Consider the following 16,079-nt stretch of genomic DNA (forward strand, 5'->3'; position numbering starts at 1 on the left):
TCATGGATGGTTCAGTGGTAAAGAATCCACCTGCCAATGCAGGAGATGCAGGTTCGGTCCCTGGGTCAAAGATCCTGGAAGATCCCTAGGAGCAGGAAATAGCAACCCACTCCAGTATTCTTGCCTGGAAAATCCCATGGACAGAGGAGCCTGGTGGGCTACAGTCCATGGGACGCAGAGTTGAACTTGGCTGAGTGACTGAGCATGCATGCCCAAATAATGGGGCATGCTCTTGCTCATATCTTCAGGGACTGGTAAATATCCCATCATTCTTTCTTCTGTGCCTTTAAAGTTGTTTTGGGTCTCCCTCTTCTCCTGTGGACTCATAGAGCCTATACCTGACATACTCCATATGTCTCCCTGAGGCCTCTTGGGAGACTGAGCTTCCCAAGTCTTTGTACTGGGACATACAACCTGTGTAGACTCAAAAGGGGGAAATGTGTGGCTGAGGAGCAGCCAGGAGGGCTGTGCTGGGAGACTGACCCAGGTCTGTGCATGGACCATGCAAATGACCTGGGGAGACTGGCTCTGAGAGAAGAGGGCAATCAGAATAAGAGACAGGTGACCACAGCCTGTGTACAATGACAGTGTGAAGACTCTATGAAGGTAGTGGTCATCATGGCTTCAGCCAAAAGTTTCAGGTAACCAACACGAGACAGATTCAGCCTGCTTTCGTCTAATCTCAGACACCAGGGGTTGAAAGATACATTAGTTTATACACCACTGGAAATAAAACAAAAAATTATCCAGTGCGAACCAACTGGCATGCCATTGATTGTTTTTATTAAAAAAAATCCTGATTTCATTGTTAAAATATGAAAAGGTAGCTCAGATGGTAAAAAATCTGCCTGCAGTGCAGGAGACCCTGGTTCATTTCCTGGGTCAGGAAGATCCCCTGGAGAAGGGAATGGCAACCCACTCCAATATTTTTGCTTAGAGAATTCCATGGACAGACCATGGGGTCGCAAAGAGTTGCAAAATGACTGAGTCACTAACACTTTCACTTTCATATAAAAACACAATAAGTGCTGAGAGCATTCATGCATTATTATTTTCAGTCTTCACAACTATCCTGTGACTTATCCTGCTATTACTGTACCTACTTTACTGGTAAGAAGCAGACTCACCTGAGTCAGTTGTGTAGAATAGGAGATCTTTTTCTGTAAAGGGTCGGGTAGTAAATATTTTAGGCTCTATGTGGTTTCTTTCACCACAACATAATTCTGCCTTACAGTGTGAAGGCAGTCTCAGGTGACATGCAAATGAGTGGGCACGGCTCAGGAAAACTTTATGGGCACTGATATTTGTATTTCATAGAATTTTCATGTTCATTAAACATTAGTTTTAACTTTTAACTGTTTCCATAGGTAAAAATTATTCTTAACTCGCAGGCTATACAAAAACTGATGGCAGACCAGATTAGTCCTGAGTGTCACCCCTGGGCAATAGATTTTGTCCCCTGGGCTAGAGTCATCTGGAGTCTGGGTTCAAATCCAGGAGTGTCTCCACAATCAGCTGTATTTCATAAGGAGAGGTAGCTAACTGTCAACTTTTTTGTTTTCAAAAAACAAAGAAAAAAATTTCCTGTACTAACAGTACTGCTTTCTTTAATTATGGAATTTGTCAAGTTTTCAAGGAAGGTCTGGTTTTAATTCCCTCCGAACTTATGTCATCTTAGCTCAGTGCTCATTATAACTGGGGGATACATTTTGACCTTGGAACTGATGGCTTAAAATCATAAAGTTATGAAAAGTGAAAAAACATGCATGTGGTATAAAAACTTCAGGCCCAAAGTGTGTAAAATGCAAAGGAAAGCTCTTTCAGCCCTTCATTGTCTTTTGTTATGTAATTCCTTTGGCTATAGATAACTACTGTGAATAGCTTCTTGGGTACCATTCTGGAAGCTGGCTAGGTGACTGTAACTCTGTGTATGTGCATATTCATTTCTCTCTGTGTACTTTCTTTGTCATGGATTACATCTTGGAGAGCTCCCCTTATCAACTCCTCCATCAATACATTAATTTTTGTGGATCTGTAATATTCTAGTGTGGATGTACTTGTGAAATACTCCTATTTATTTAACCGTGTTCCCATATTTGGGTTTGAGTCATTTCCAGTTTTTAGTTATTACTGAAAATGGTTCTTTGAACATTGCTGTAAGTCAGTTATCATGCTTTTGCAAGTATTTCTGTAGGATAAGTTCCTAGAACTGAAGTCTCTGCATCAAAGGAGATGTGCATTTTTGATATGTTAGTTAATGTTTTTCTTACATAAAATTTCAAACACGTTATTCGCCGGAGTCAAGAATGTCTACAAAGAACAGCGTTGCTGGTGGGGAATTGACTCCCTCTTGCCTCCTCTAATATTTCCAGATGTCTGTTTTTTGTTTGATGAGAAAATAGGTCCTGTTTCATCTTCAAAACCATTAGTGGAGAATTAGTACATGGTGCCATGGAGGTTTTGGGCTCTGGATCTCATCATGATCTTTGACTTCTGTTTAAAGAACAGTCACTTTTTCTTTAAGAATGTTAAGAAAAGTGTTCTGGCCACCCTGGCCAGAATTCTCTGATGAAACAACAATGGAGTAGGAAAACTGCAGTTAATCTTTACTGTTTCTTCAGACCTAAGAGAGGATTGTTAATAGCTTGTACATCAATTAACTCTAGTAATTTTGAGTATTGCCTCTGTGGTAGCTTCTGTACTACTCCCTTTATATGAGTTATCTCCTTGAGTGTGCTTACTGATCCTAGAAGCCTGGAACTCTTCTCATCTCTCATTTCCAATGAGGAAACTGGGGTTCAGAGAGGCCCAGAGTCACATAGCAAGTAAGTTGTAAAGCCAGGTTTTGAACCTAGTACTGACTCTACAGCTCCCATTCTTGACCACCAAGTACCCTGTTTGCTGTCATTACTTCTTTAAAAATTGTGTAAATATCTTGTGCTCTGTGATAGAAATTGATCAGCTGGTAATTACGGGGAGCCCATAGAAGCAGGTGCTGCTTCTGCACTTCTGCCTTCAGCTTTACAGTTCATGGTGGGATCAGGCTTTTTAATTAGAATATGAGTTCCAAGGACAGGATGGTATGTGACTTGTACTTGTGACCGTAGCACAGAAGGGTGCTCAGTGAATTGATGGATGAATGAATGAATTAGACAAATCCATATAATTAGAGAACACTTTAAGTCTTTGTATGATTAAAGGCTAAGTGGTAGGAATAGAGAGTAAGATGTTACAAGTTTTTAAAGGTAAAAAGTCTAGTAAAACTCCTCTATATTTTCTCACCTATGAATAAAACAAAAAAAATAGTGAAATTTAATTTTAGCATGTTGAAACTTTGCTTGGTCGCTCTATTTTAGCCTCCAAGTTATATGTAGGAAAATAGATGAGTTAATACAAAACTTTTTTTTGTTTGTTTCTAGAAATGATACATTCTGTGTATGTGTCTTGTGAACTTCTATGGTGATGACTGGTTGTGTAGCTAGGGTCCAGGAGAGGTGTAGGTGCTAAGCTTTCTGCCCTCTGGATCATTCTGGACAAATAAACAGAATGGATATTGCAAAGAAAATATGCAGTGGCATTAATTCCACACCAAGGGGTGGAATGGGTCCTAATGAAAGCAGAAACAAAATTTCTGCGTGGCTGGTGGCACCTAAACCAGGGGTGGGTATAACCCAGATGCCACCTTTGTGCACAGAAACTATGAGACCTCCAGCAGCTCCTCCAGGCCTCAGTAGGAGAGCTGCACTTACTACATGCCAGGTCCTAGGCGGGCACTCGCCTCCACCTCACAGAGCCCTGTCCTACTCCTTCCACTTGGCCTTGGAATGAGTACTTTGGCCGTGGTCCACCTTTGCCACGATGTTCCCCCTTCCCTCAGTGGTCTCTTCTTTGACCTGGCTAATACCTCTTCATCCTTCAGATAGTTCTGCAGGTTTTTCTTTGAGTCAGGTTCAGTCCGCCACACTGTAGGATAGTGGTTCTCCAGCTTCAGTCACTAGCATGCTTGTTAAAATGCAGATCCTGGCCTCTATGTACAGATGTTAGTAGATCTAGGGTATGATTTAGGTGGTTCAAGGACCCACCTAAGAACTGATGTAGCAGGAGTTCCATACATATGACCGAATGCAGCTGCTTAGAAACCCGCTCTGGTCTTACAGCTTCTTCTCCCTGATTTCTTGCTTCCACGTCCCCATCTGCCTCAGCCAAAGGTTGGGCAAGCTTTCTTGGACAATTTCAAGAAGGATGTGTGTGACAGAATAAGATCCAGAGTGGTTAGTGAGTGTGGCCATTCATGGCAGATTCCAAGTGTGAAGATCCCCTCAAACCACACTGTCCTCACCTGTATCACACCAGGGCCATCCACTGGATTTAGAGAGTCCAACAAAAGTGGGTAACTAACTTGTAGATAAGAGAAGCAGTGACATGTTTGGAGGTAACAGGTGAGGGTCTGGAAGCCATGGAGAAGAGCTGCAAGAAAAAGCCAACATGAGAATGCAAGTGGGAGAGGATATGTTCTATTTCTGAGAGGTAGAGCTAGTTAAGTTGAAGAGCAGCTTTTGCTCAATGTAAGGGAAATGTTGGGCTTCCCAGGTGGCTCAGTGGTAAAGAACCTGCCTGCTAAGCAGAAGACATGGGTTCAATCCCTGGATCAGGAAGCTTCCCCTGGAGAAGGAAATGGCAACCCACTCCAGTATTCTTGCCTGGGAAATCCCATGAGTAGAGGAGCCTGGCAGGCTGCAGTCCATGGAGTCCCAAAGAGTCAGATATGACTTAGCAACTAAACAATAACAACAGCAAGGGAAATGTTGTATCACAATGACAATAGTAATAGATGTTAGGAAATTGACTGGTCTTATTTCCCATAATGTTGCTGATATTTATAGCATCACTGTAAAAAGTTACTACTACCCTACTAGATAGATTCCAGTCCCCTATAATGAAAAGGACATCTTTTTTGGGTGTTAGTTCTAAAAAGTCTTGTAGGTCTTCATAGAACGGTTCAACTTCAAATTCTCAACTTCAGCATTACTGGTTGGGGCATAGGCTTGGATCACTGTGATATTGAATGGTTTGCCTTGGAAACAAACAGAGATCATTCTTTCATTTTTGAGATTGCATTCAAGTACTGCATTTTGGACTCTTTTGTTGACTATGATGGCTACTCCATTTCTTCTAAGAGATTCCTGCCCACAATAGTAGATATAATGGTCATATGAGTTAAATTCACCCATTCCAGTCCATTTTAGTTTGTTGATTCCTAGAATGTTGACGTTCACTCTTGCCATCTGCTGTTTGACCACTTCCAATTTGCCTTGATTCATGGACCTGACATTCCAGGTTCCTATGCAATATTGCTCTTTACAGCATTGGACCTTGCTTCTATCACCAGTCACATCCACAACTGGGTGTTGTTTTTGCTTTGGTTCCATCCCTTCATTCCTTCTGGAGTTATTTCTCCACTAATCTCCAGTAGCATATTGGGAACCTACCGACCTGGGGAGTTCATCTTTCAGTGTCCTATCTTTTTGCCTCTTCATACTGTTCTTGGGGTTCTCAAGGCAAGAATACTGAAGTGGTTTGCCATTCCCTTCTCCAGTGGACCACATTCTGTCAGGAATGCAAAAGTAGGAAGTCAGGAAACACCTGGAGTAACAGGCAAATTTGGCCTTGGAGTACAGATTGAAGCAGGGCAAAGGCTAAAAGAGTTTTGCCAAGAGAACGCACTGATCATGGCAAACACCCTCTTCCAACAAGACAAGAGAAGATTCTACACATGGACATCACCAGATGGCCAACACTGAAATCAGATTGATTATATTCTTTGCAGCCAAAGATGGAGAAGCTCTATACAGTCAGCAAAAACAAGACTGGGAGCTGACTGTGGCTCAGATCATGAACTCCTTATTGCCAAATTCAGACTTAAATTGAAGAAAGTAGGGAAAACCACTAGACCATTCAAGTATGACCTAAATCAAATCCCTTATGATTATACAGTGGAAGTGAGAAATAGATTTAAGGAACTAGATCTGATAGACAGGACTGATGAACTATGGACGGAGGTTTGTGACATTGCACAGGAGACAGGGATCAACACCATCCCCATGGAAAAGAAATGCAAAAAAGCAAAATGGATGTCTGAGGAGGCCTTACAAATAGCTATGAAAAGAGAAGCGAAAAGCAAAGGAGAAAAGGAAAGATATACCTATTTGATTGCAGAGTTCCAAAGAATAGCAAGGAGAGATAAGAAAGCCTTCCTCAGAGATCAATGCAAAGAAATAGAGGAAAACAACAGAATGGGAAAGACTAGAGATCTCTTCAAGAAAATTAGAGATACCAAGGGAACATTTCATGCAAAGATGGGCTCGATAAAGGACAGAAATGGTTTGGACCTAACAGAAGCAGAAGATATTGAGAAGAGGTGGCAAGAATACACAGAACAACTGTGCAAAAAAGATCTTCACAACCCAGATAATCACAATGGTGTGATCACTCACCTAGAGCCAGAAATCCTGGAATATGAAGTCAAGTGGGCCTTAGGAAGCATCACTATGAACAAAGCTAGTGGAGGTGATGGAATTCCAGTTGAGCTATTCCAAATCCTGAAAGATGATGCTGTGAAAGTGCTGCACTCAATATGCCAGCAAATTTGGAAAACTCAGCAGTGGCTGCAGGACTGGAAAAGGTCAGTTTTCATTCCAATCCCAAAGAAAGGCAATACCAAAGAATGATCAAACTACCACACAATTGTATTCATCTCACACACTAGTAAAGTAATGCTAAAAATTCTCCAAGCCAGGCTTCAGCAATATGTGAACCATGAACTTCCTGATGTTTAAGCTGGTTTTAGAAAAGACAGAGGAACCAGAGATCAAATTGCCAACATCTGCTGGATCAGCAAAAAGGCAAGAGCATTCCAGAAAAGCATCTATTTCTGCTTTATTGACTATGCCAAAGCCTTTGACTGTGTGGATCACAAGAAACTGTGGAAAATTCTGAAAGAGATGGGAATACCAGACCACATGACATGCCTCTTGAGAAACCTATATGCAGGTCAGGAAGCAACAGTTAGAACTGGATATGAACAACAGACTGGTTCCAAATAGGAAAAGGCTGTATATTGTCACCCTGCTTATTTAACTTCTATGCAGAGTACATCATGAAAAACACTGGGCTGGAAGAAGCACAAGCTGGAATCAGGATTGCTGGGAGAAATATCACTAACCTCAGATATGCAGGTGACACCCCCCTTATGGCAGAAAGTGAAGAAGAACTAAAAAGCCTCTTGATGAAAGTGAAAGAGAGTGAAAAAGTTGGCTTAAAGCTCAACATTCATAAGACTAAGATCATGGCATCTGGTCCCATCCCTTCATGGGAAATAGATGGGGAAACAGTGGAAACAGTGTCAGACTTTATTTTTTTGCTCTCCAAAATCACTACAGATGGTGATTGCAGCCATGAAATTAAAAGATGCTTACTCCTTGGAAGGAAAGTTATGACCAACCTAGACAGTGTATTAAAAAGCAGAGACATTACTTTATCAACAAAGGTCCATCTAGTCAAGGCTATGGTTTTTCCAGTTGTCATGTATGGGTGTGAGAGTTGGACCATAAAGAAAGCTGAGCGCCGAAGAATTGATGCTTTTGGACTGTGGTGTTGGAGAAGACTCTTTAGAGTCCCTTGGACTGCGAGAAGATCCAGCCAGACCATCCTAAAGGAGATCAGTCCTGTGTGTTCATTGGAAGAACTGATGTTGAAGCTGAACTCTAATACTTTGGCCCCCTGATGCGAATAGCTGACTCATTTGAAAAGACTCCGATGCTGGGAGGGATTGGGGGCAGGAGGAGAAGGGGATGACATAGGATGAGATGGCTGAATGGCATCACCGACTCAATGGACATGAGTTTAGGTAAACTCCAGGAGTTGGTGATGGATAAGGGAGGCCTGGCATGGTGCGGTTCATGGGGTTGCAAAGAGTCAGACACGACTGAGCGACTGAACTGAACTGAACAAGATAGATTATGGAACAAGGACTCAGAAGTAATTTTAAAAGTTGCCAAAAGTATACAGTGATTAAATGGTTACTGAAAATTCAGATATTGATCACATTCACTTTAAAACCTGAAGTGTGTCCACTGGGCTGTTTCCTCTGGTAATTAGAGTTGTCTCTAATGATGTAGGGTGTTTGTGGGTGGCTGAGATCTCATCACTGACTTATTGATGAGTAAAACAAGGAGACCACAGGAAACCTCAAGAAGTTCCTTGTACTGTTAATAGGTATTAATTATTAATAGTTATGTGTGTAAGTATATTGAGATTTAAACAATTTAGATTTGTTTTTTGATTTAAACAAAATAGATGCTTTATCACTAGACTTCTCAGACCCTTTAATACACTTACGTACACTGTGATTCTCCAAACATGTGTCATAGAAGTTGATTCCCAAACTTAGTTGATCATGGATTCCATTCTTGAAGAGTGTCTCAGCGCAGTTAGAGTTTCTTAGAAGGTGTTTTTGTTTGTTTGTTTGTTTTAGAAAAGTGAGAGAGTTTTACACTTCAGAGCTTTCATGATTGGGTTCTCTGACCACAGATCCTTTGAGATTCAGTTCAGTTCAGTTAGTTCAGTTGCTCAGTCATGTCTTAACTCTTTGCGACCCCATGGACTGCAGCACGCCAGGCCTCCCTGTCCATCACCAACTGCTGGAGCTTGCTCAATCTCATGTCCATCGAGTTGGTGATGCCATCCAACCATCTCATCCTCTGTCATCTCCTTTTTCTCCTGCTTTCAGTATTTCCCAGCATTGGGGTCTTTTCCAGTGAGTCAGTTCTTCGCATCAGGTGGCCAAATATTGGAGTTTCAGCTTCAGCATCAGTCCTTCTAATGAATATTCAGGGTTGATTTCCTTTAAGATGGACTGGTTTGATCTCCTTGCAGTCCAAGAGACTCTCAAGAGCCTTCTCCAACATCACAGTTCAAAAGCATCAATTCTTCAGCAATCAGCTTTCTTTACGGTCCAACTCTCACATCCATACATGACTTCTGGAAAAACCATAGCTTTGACTAGATGGACCTTTGTTGGCAAAGTAACATCTCTGCTTTTGAATATGCTGTCTAGGTTGGTCATAACTTTCCTTCCAAGGAGCAAGCATCTTTTAATTTTGAGATTGCTGATGTCAGTGTGATTCTGATTTTATAACCAGCTGGGTGGCTTTGCAAAGCATGAATCCTCTGCCCCTGGGCAATTTTTTTTTTTTTTTAAACAGAATTTTTTTTCATCCCACCAGTTCTTCATGTTTATGTTGCCCTCAGTTTTGCTTTCCTTTTAAAGGAGCAATATTGAATGTGTAATTAATTCCCTCTCCTGCTTATGTCCTTAACTATTGATTAGAACCAACAATTGGTATAATAATCATTTGAAGTATAATTATTTCTTATAAATGTTATATGAGTCCTGGGAATGGCCTTTTAAAGCTCTAGAAAGTAATGGAAAGATACTTACAGCCATTTGTTTTTTCCATTTGTAAAACCAATTATTTTTTTAAAATTGCTTTTCAGATTGGCTATTAAGTTGAAAAGATCATTGATTTTTTTAATACTAGCATCAAGGAGAGTCCTAATGAAACATGATGTGTTTACAATTAATTGTGTTAGCTCTCACCTGGCAGCATAGTACCAATAATGTTGATTTTGTAGTTCTGCTGGGACAAGTGGTCTTGTTCACTAATATTCTCCTCAACTTTGTGGTGGTTGGAAGGAGAAAGTGAATATCTTTTTAATTTAAATCCTTACAGGATTATTTTGTATTGCACAGAGTTTACTATTAAACCTTTAAATTTTTTACCCAATTTATGAGCTATTTTCTCATGATAGATGCAGGTTAACTTTGTCCTGGACACTGGCAAGTTAGCACATTAGCGTTTAAGCAGTAATTTATCAAAAGTCTTTGTTGATAATCTGGCTTCCCCACTGTATAGGGGGTTTGACCTTTAGTTCCCAGGTTGGAGGACATTGGGCCAAGGTGACAGGTGCTTGCACCACAGAGCCAGCATCCAGTGACAAGCCTGCCGGGGCCAGCAGTCACGTAGAGCCTTGCCTAGTGGGGTCACTGGCAGTCATAAATGCAGGTCTGGCAGCCTCACTTTCTTTCCCCTGAGTGTTGGCACCTCCCTTTGAGGGTGGAGTAAAGCATTGCTGACCAGGCTTAAGTGGGACTCCATCTTTTGGCAGGACACTCTGAAATTAAGACCCACAGAGTTGATACTCTGCTGGTTTGAAGTTCAAGGCTGCTCAGTCCATTTTCTAGTTCTTCTCTCAGAAGTCAAGTTTTCCATTTTAGTGCCATGGCCTTGAGAAGACACCTAGAAATCAGCCCAAACTTTGCTGATTCCTTACAAATACCTTAAAAGTTTTTTTTTTCCCCCCAGTTCTGTTCTTTGTCTTTTCTCCTAATGTCTTTCATTTTGTAAATCCAATTGTGGAAGCTCTAGGCTCAGTTACCTGAAGGACAGTGTATTTCCCAGCATGGTCTCCTAGTCCCAGCTTCAGTCTGAATTTTGTACAGGTTGAACTTTGAGGGTTCCTTTTCTGTGAATTCTAGTGCCTCTAGCAGTCTCTTAAGCCCCTCACTCTGTGTGTTTGCACACCTGTATCGAATGCAGTATAGTTTCTTTATAGCCAACATGTTATTTTTATGTGCCTTACTTTATAACACATGAAATGAAACCATCTCTGACATTTTTTATACACACTGAATTTTTATTAGAGTTATATCTTTCATCAATAATAACATAAGCCACAACACCCTTCTCTCGAATATTTACTGAGATTGCTGCCCCTGTTTGCAAAGAGTGCTGTTGCCACCTTATTAGAAATGGTTTCATCCTTATTGCTTTTATCTCGTTAGATAATCCTTTAATCCCTGTTCATTGCCCATAGATTCTGACTCTCCTTGCCAGTGCTGTGAATGCAAGCCCTCGGAACAGGGTGGTGGGCAAAGCTGGCCCACGATCAGTTTCAAGTCATTACCGAATCATTAGTTCTGGTGGCTGCAGTGATTAGCACTGGAGGCCTTGTGCCTGAGGCCAGCCGTGTTCATTCATAGTAAGGGATTTAGCAGATATTTATGCGGGCAGAACATTGAATCAGCAGCGCCATCAGTGCATTAAATTATGGCATTTTCCTGTAGAATTCCTGTATAAAAGTATAATAGCAGATTTGGACAGGATCATTTCTTATGCAGGTTAGTTTAGGTTTCTGGTAACACAGAGAGATAGGAAGTTTTCTCCATGAATAAGTCCTCCATGATCTCAGAATCTCCTTACCAGTTTGTTCTGGTTGGTACCCACATACAGATGTGCCAGTCCACATTTAGATACTAAACATTTTTCTATTGATTTGGGAAAACCACCTTGTTGATGATGTCTTTGGTTCTAGGAAAATGAGACTGTAAGCACAAGAAAACAGAAAGGCTCTAGTGCTCTATTTAAAATATGTTAACCAAACCCTAGCCTACTTTTGATCTTTGGGGGAGTTTTAGTGTAATTTTGAGAGATATAAAATAACTCCTGATTATATGGTACCTAAGTCTCAGTGTGCTCTTCCCCAGATGCTACCTGTGATGAAAACATGAGCAGGGGCTTGAGAGGGAGCCAAGGCGAACCTCAGAGACTCAGTTGTTAACTTGGATGAGGTACCTCCTGGGGCATATTTGGATAACAGTTTCTAAAAAGTCATCCTATGAAAGATGATCACATTCATTTTTATTTTCTTTGTTCTTTGTATACAGTTTTTAAGTAGGGGATGCATTCGGATGGTTCAGAAATAAAAATGAATAGGAAGGAATACAGTAAAAAAAAAAAACAACTCCCTGTGCCTAATTTTCTCACCTGTTAACTACTGTTATCAGGTTATTGTGTATCCTTCTGGAGATATATTTAAAGCATTTATTAAATAGTTTGTGTGTGCACATATATTCTTTAAAAAAAAAAAAAAATAAAAGGATGTTGTAGGCCGTATCCTCTACTGGCTTTTTTACAAGTACGACTATATCTTGGAGATCTTTCCAGTTATGTGCATAGACACCATTGTCGTCTCTTTTCCTTTTCCTTCTACTGTGTGGTATTCCGGTGCATGAGTGTACTGTTTATTGAATCAGTCCCCTTTTGAGGGACATTCAAGTTGTTTCTCGTGTTTTACTATCAAAAGCAGTGCTGGGATGAATAACTCTGTGTCACTGTCATCTTGCACACTGAGTGCAGGATCTTCAGTATGCTGAATCCTCCGGAGAGAAATCTGTGGATCAGAAGATAAATGCACTTATAATTTTGATGACTTATGTTATCAAATTACTCTCCCCCAATAATGGTAAGTATTTGAGACTGTTTCCAAACAGCCTTGACAATAGGTGTATCTTTTTGAGTCCTTTACCCATTTTTCTAGTAAGTCCTTGGTCTTCTACTTCTTAGGTTCTGAGAGCTCTTTATATATCAGAGAGATTAGCTCCTTACCTCTAATTTGAATGCAAATACAAGATTCCCACTGGTGATGTCTACCTTTTGCCTTGACTTATGTTATGTGCCAAGGTAAAAGCTTCGTTTGTATGTGTTCATGTTTATTGACCTTGACTCTTGTAAGTGTCTGCATTTTTAGGTGAGACTCAAAAGGCCTTTTCAACTTCCAGGTTAATAAGGAATTTTCTCATTTTTTCCCTCCCATCATGTTTTTACACATTTGGCATTTATTTTAGTATATACTGTAAGATACAGAAGCCATTTTTTTCCCTCGAGCTGCTATTCAATTGTCCTTACATCACTAGTTCAATATATATATATCTTCCCCCACTGATATGAGATGCCCACCTTTACTGAATGCTGAATTTGTATTTGAATTGACTTTTGGACTTAGCATTCTCATCCATTTGTTTGTCTTTATAGTCACATTGCAGGACTGGTACCTTGCTACTTTAACATTATGGCTTTATAATATGTTAGACTCTGATAGGGCTGCCCTTCTTCATTTTTATTCTTTTTCAGTCTTGTATATTTTTTCTTTTCTTGATAGTGTTACATATTTATTTTTAAAAACATGCTTAAAGATAAACTTGGGCTTCCCAGGTGGCACTACTGGTAAACAACCTCCCTGCCAATGCAGGAGATGTAAGAGACACAGGTTCGATCCTTGAATCAGGAAGATCCCCTGGAAGAGGGCATGGCAACCCTCTCCAGTATTCTTGCCTGGAGAATTCCATGGACAGAGGAGCCTGGCGGGCTACGGTCCATGGGGTCACAGAGAGTCAGACACGCCTGAAGCATGAGCATGCGCAAAGATAAACTCGTGTATTCAGTTCCCAAACTGAAACAGTGTTTTAGGTTCATAAATTACCTTTAAGAAAAAAGGAACATCTCTGTGAGTTTGTCTTTCTATCCAGGAAAAGTATCTTCTTATTTGTGCAAGTCTTCTTTTGTGCCCTTTCAGTTCAGTTCAGTCGCTCAGTTGGGTCCGACTTTTTGCGACCCCATGAATTGCAGCACGCCAGGCCTCCCTCTCCATCACCAACTCCTGGAGTTCACTCAGACTCACATCCATCGAGTCAGTGATGCCTTCCAGCCATCTCATCCTCTGTCGTTCCCTTCTCCTCCTGCCCCCAATCCCTCCCAGCATCGGAGTCTTTTCCAATGAGTCAACTCTTAGCATGAGGTGGCCAAAGTACAGGAGTTTCAGCTTTAGCATCATTCCCTCCAAAGAAATCCCAGGGCTGATCTCCTTCAGAATGGACTGGTTGGATCTCCTTGCAGTCCAAGGGACTCTCAAGAGTCTTCTCCAACACCACAGTTCAAAAGCATCAATTCTTTGGCGCTCAGCTTTCTTCACAGTCCAACTCTCACATCCATACATGACCACAGGAAAAACCATAGCCTTGACTAGATGGACCTTTGTTGGCAAAGTAATGTCTCTGCTTTTCAATATGCTATCTAGGTTGTGCCCTTTAAAAGGGCTATAAAGTTTTATGGGTTTGTACATTTATTATTTAGTCAGTTCCTTGATATTTTATTCCATATGTGCTATAGTAAAAGTAAAAGGAATTTTTTCTTGGAGTAGATGAGTAGATGTCCTTATTGGTGGAAGTTTGTATGCAAGGATGAGTATCTTCAAGTTGATTTTTGTATCTTGCTAGCTTTTTGAATTGTCTGACAGGTTTTAGTTGGTCTTATTTTTTGGCTTTTCAAGAGTATAAGCAACTTGTCCTTAAATAGTCCTAGTTTTATCTACTGTCCCCCAACTTTTATACTTCTTAAGGCCTTCCTAGATTTCCCCTCATATGATGTGAAATAATGGTGATAGTGCGCACCCTTGTCTTGGTCCTGATTCTTATTGGCTTGTGTTCAAGTGTCATCTCATTAAATATGATTCTAGCTTTGGAGCTGAGATAAATATATTTTATGTCAAAGAAGTATACATTTATTCCTGTTTGATTGATTGATTGTCATTGTTAATAGTTGTTGAATTTTGCCTAATTCTTATTTGCTGTCTATGCAATGGTTACATGACTTTACACTTGAGCTTTATTAAGATGATGAGCTAGTTTGATGGTTTAACTGGTATTGAGCAAGCACTGCTTGTATAAATCCCACTTGGTCATGATGTGATATTCTTTTATTGTGCTTCTTGATACCATGTGCTAATTTTTTTGCATTGATATTCATGAATGAGATTGATCTTGAGTTTTCTTTGATGCATTATAGTTTTGAGGTACTTACTTTATGTAAAAACTTTCTTTTTGTGTGAAGGAGTGTTTTCTAAACAAGTTCATACTGTGAACAAAATTTTAGGAAACATGTTTGACTTAAGGGAATGAGTAGTTTCCTAAACTACTTATGAATATGTTTGTGTATGTGGGTGCCAATTTAACCGACTAATAAGGGTAAGCTTTGTCTTTTTGGGGAGGCAAAGTATGGCAAAGAATGTATTAGCAATTTTAGTATTAATATTTCTATTATTACTAATAAGTACAAGATCGATAATTAGTTAAATTAATTAGCTTAACATGTAGTAGCTTCACTTTACATGTATTAGCTAATTTTAATCTTCTGTAATCCTTAAAAGAGGAATTTCTTTTAACTTATGGAAGATAAAACTGACTTGAAGAGGTGAGCATGACTTGGCCAATATCACACAGTTAGTAAGGGATGGAATCACACTTTAAACCTAGAAGTATCTGGCCTGGCATATGTATGCCTAACCTCCATGATGAATTGTTTTTTAAATAAAGTTGAGTTGGGATGAGGCCCAAAAATCTGTGACTAATAAGGCCTTGCGGTGATGCTCATCTCCATACACTGAAGGTGGAGATCTGCTGCCTCGGGACCTGCAGGCTGTTTTTCCTTTCTGCAGTCTGAATTTCAGGAGTTGTTAGCATGTTGACTCTATGAATAGGGCAAATATTCTTTATTTTCTCCATTTACTCTTTAGAAATAAAGGCTAATCGTTTGTTTAACACCCTGTGGTTTGCACACAGAAGGGAATATTTGCTGAGCTGAGCTTCCTAGGAAACTTGTGAAAATTAAACATTCTTATGAAATGTCACAGCCTCTGTCCAGACAGAGATCTTAAGCAAACTAATTAGATTTCATTTTAGGAGTGTGAGCAGTCTGAAGATCGGTGTGTTTTGTACACATGGCCCTTATGCAGGGTGTACTTTGCTGGGACAGTTTGTGTAGGAAAGGGGCTGTGAGGGCAGGATCCCAGCAGCCTCAGTGCTCTGCCTCCGGCAGGCTCACAAAGACTTAGTTTCCCTGAATGAGTGAATGCCAGGAGGAAGGTGAGATGATCGCAGGCTGCCCACTTGACCTCATCTCCACAGTGCCACCAAACTGAGGAAATAATGATAATTCATTTAACCTAAAAGGCTCATGCCAATTAATGATTTCCATGCAGTTGCCTGCTGCTTGCCCTTCCCTTCCAGGTGCAGAATTTATTTCATCAGTGTCACTGATTTACAAAAGGCAGACTGCTTGCAAGATAATTGGGTAAAGTCATTACAGAGGGCAGTGTGGCTGTGAGCTGGAGTGCTGCTAAAGTGG

General features: G+C 40.4%; 1 protein-coding gene across 2 annotated transcripts in view; it reads left to right on the forward strand.

The window, feature by feature from the left end:
- The window catches only part of SPOCK1 (SPARC (osteonectin), cwcv and kazal like domains proteoglycan 1), a 582,941-nt gene that overhangs the window by 264,795 nt on the left and 302,067 nt on the right, over positions 1 to 16,079 (forward strand). The gene's annotated exons all lie outside the window — the stretch shown is intronic.

The sequence above is a fragment of the Bubalus bubalis genome, chromosome 9, assembly GCF_019923935.1.
Source record: "Bubalus bubalis isolate 160015118507 breed Murrah chromosome 9, NDDB_SH_1, whole genome shotgun sequence".
NCBI classification, from domain to species: Eukaryota; Metazoa; Chordata; class Mammalia; order Artiodactyla; family Bovidae; genus Bubalus; species Bubalus bubalis.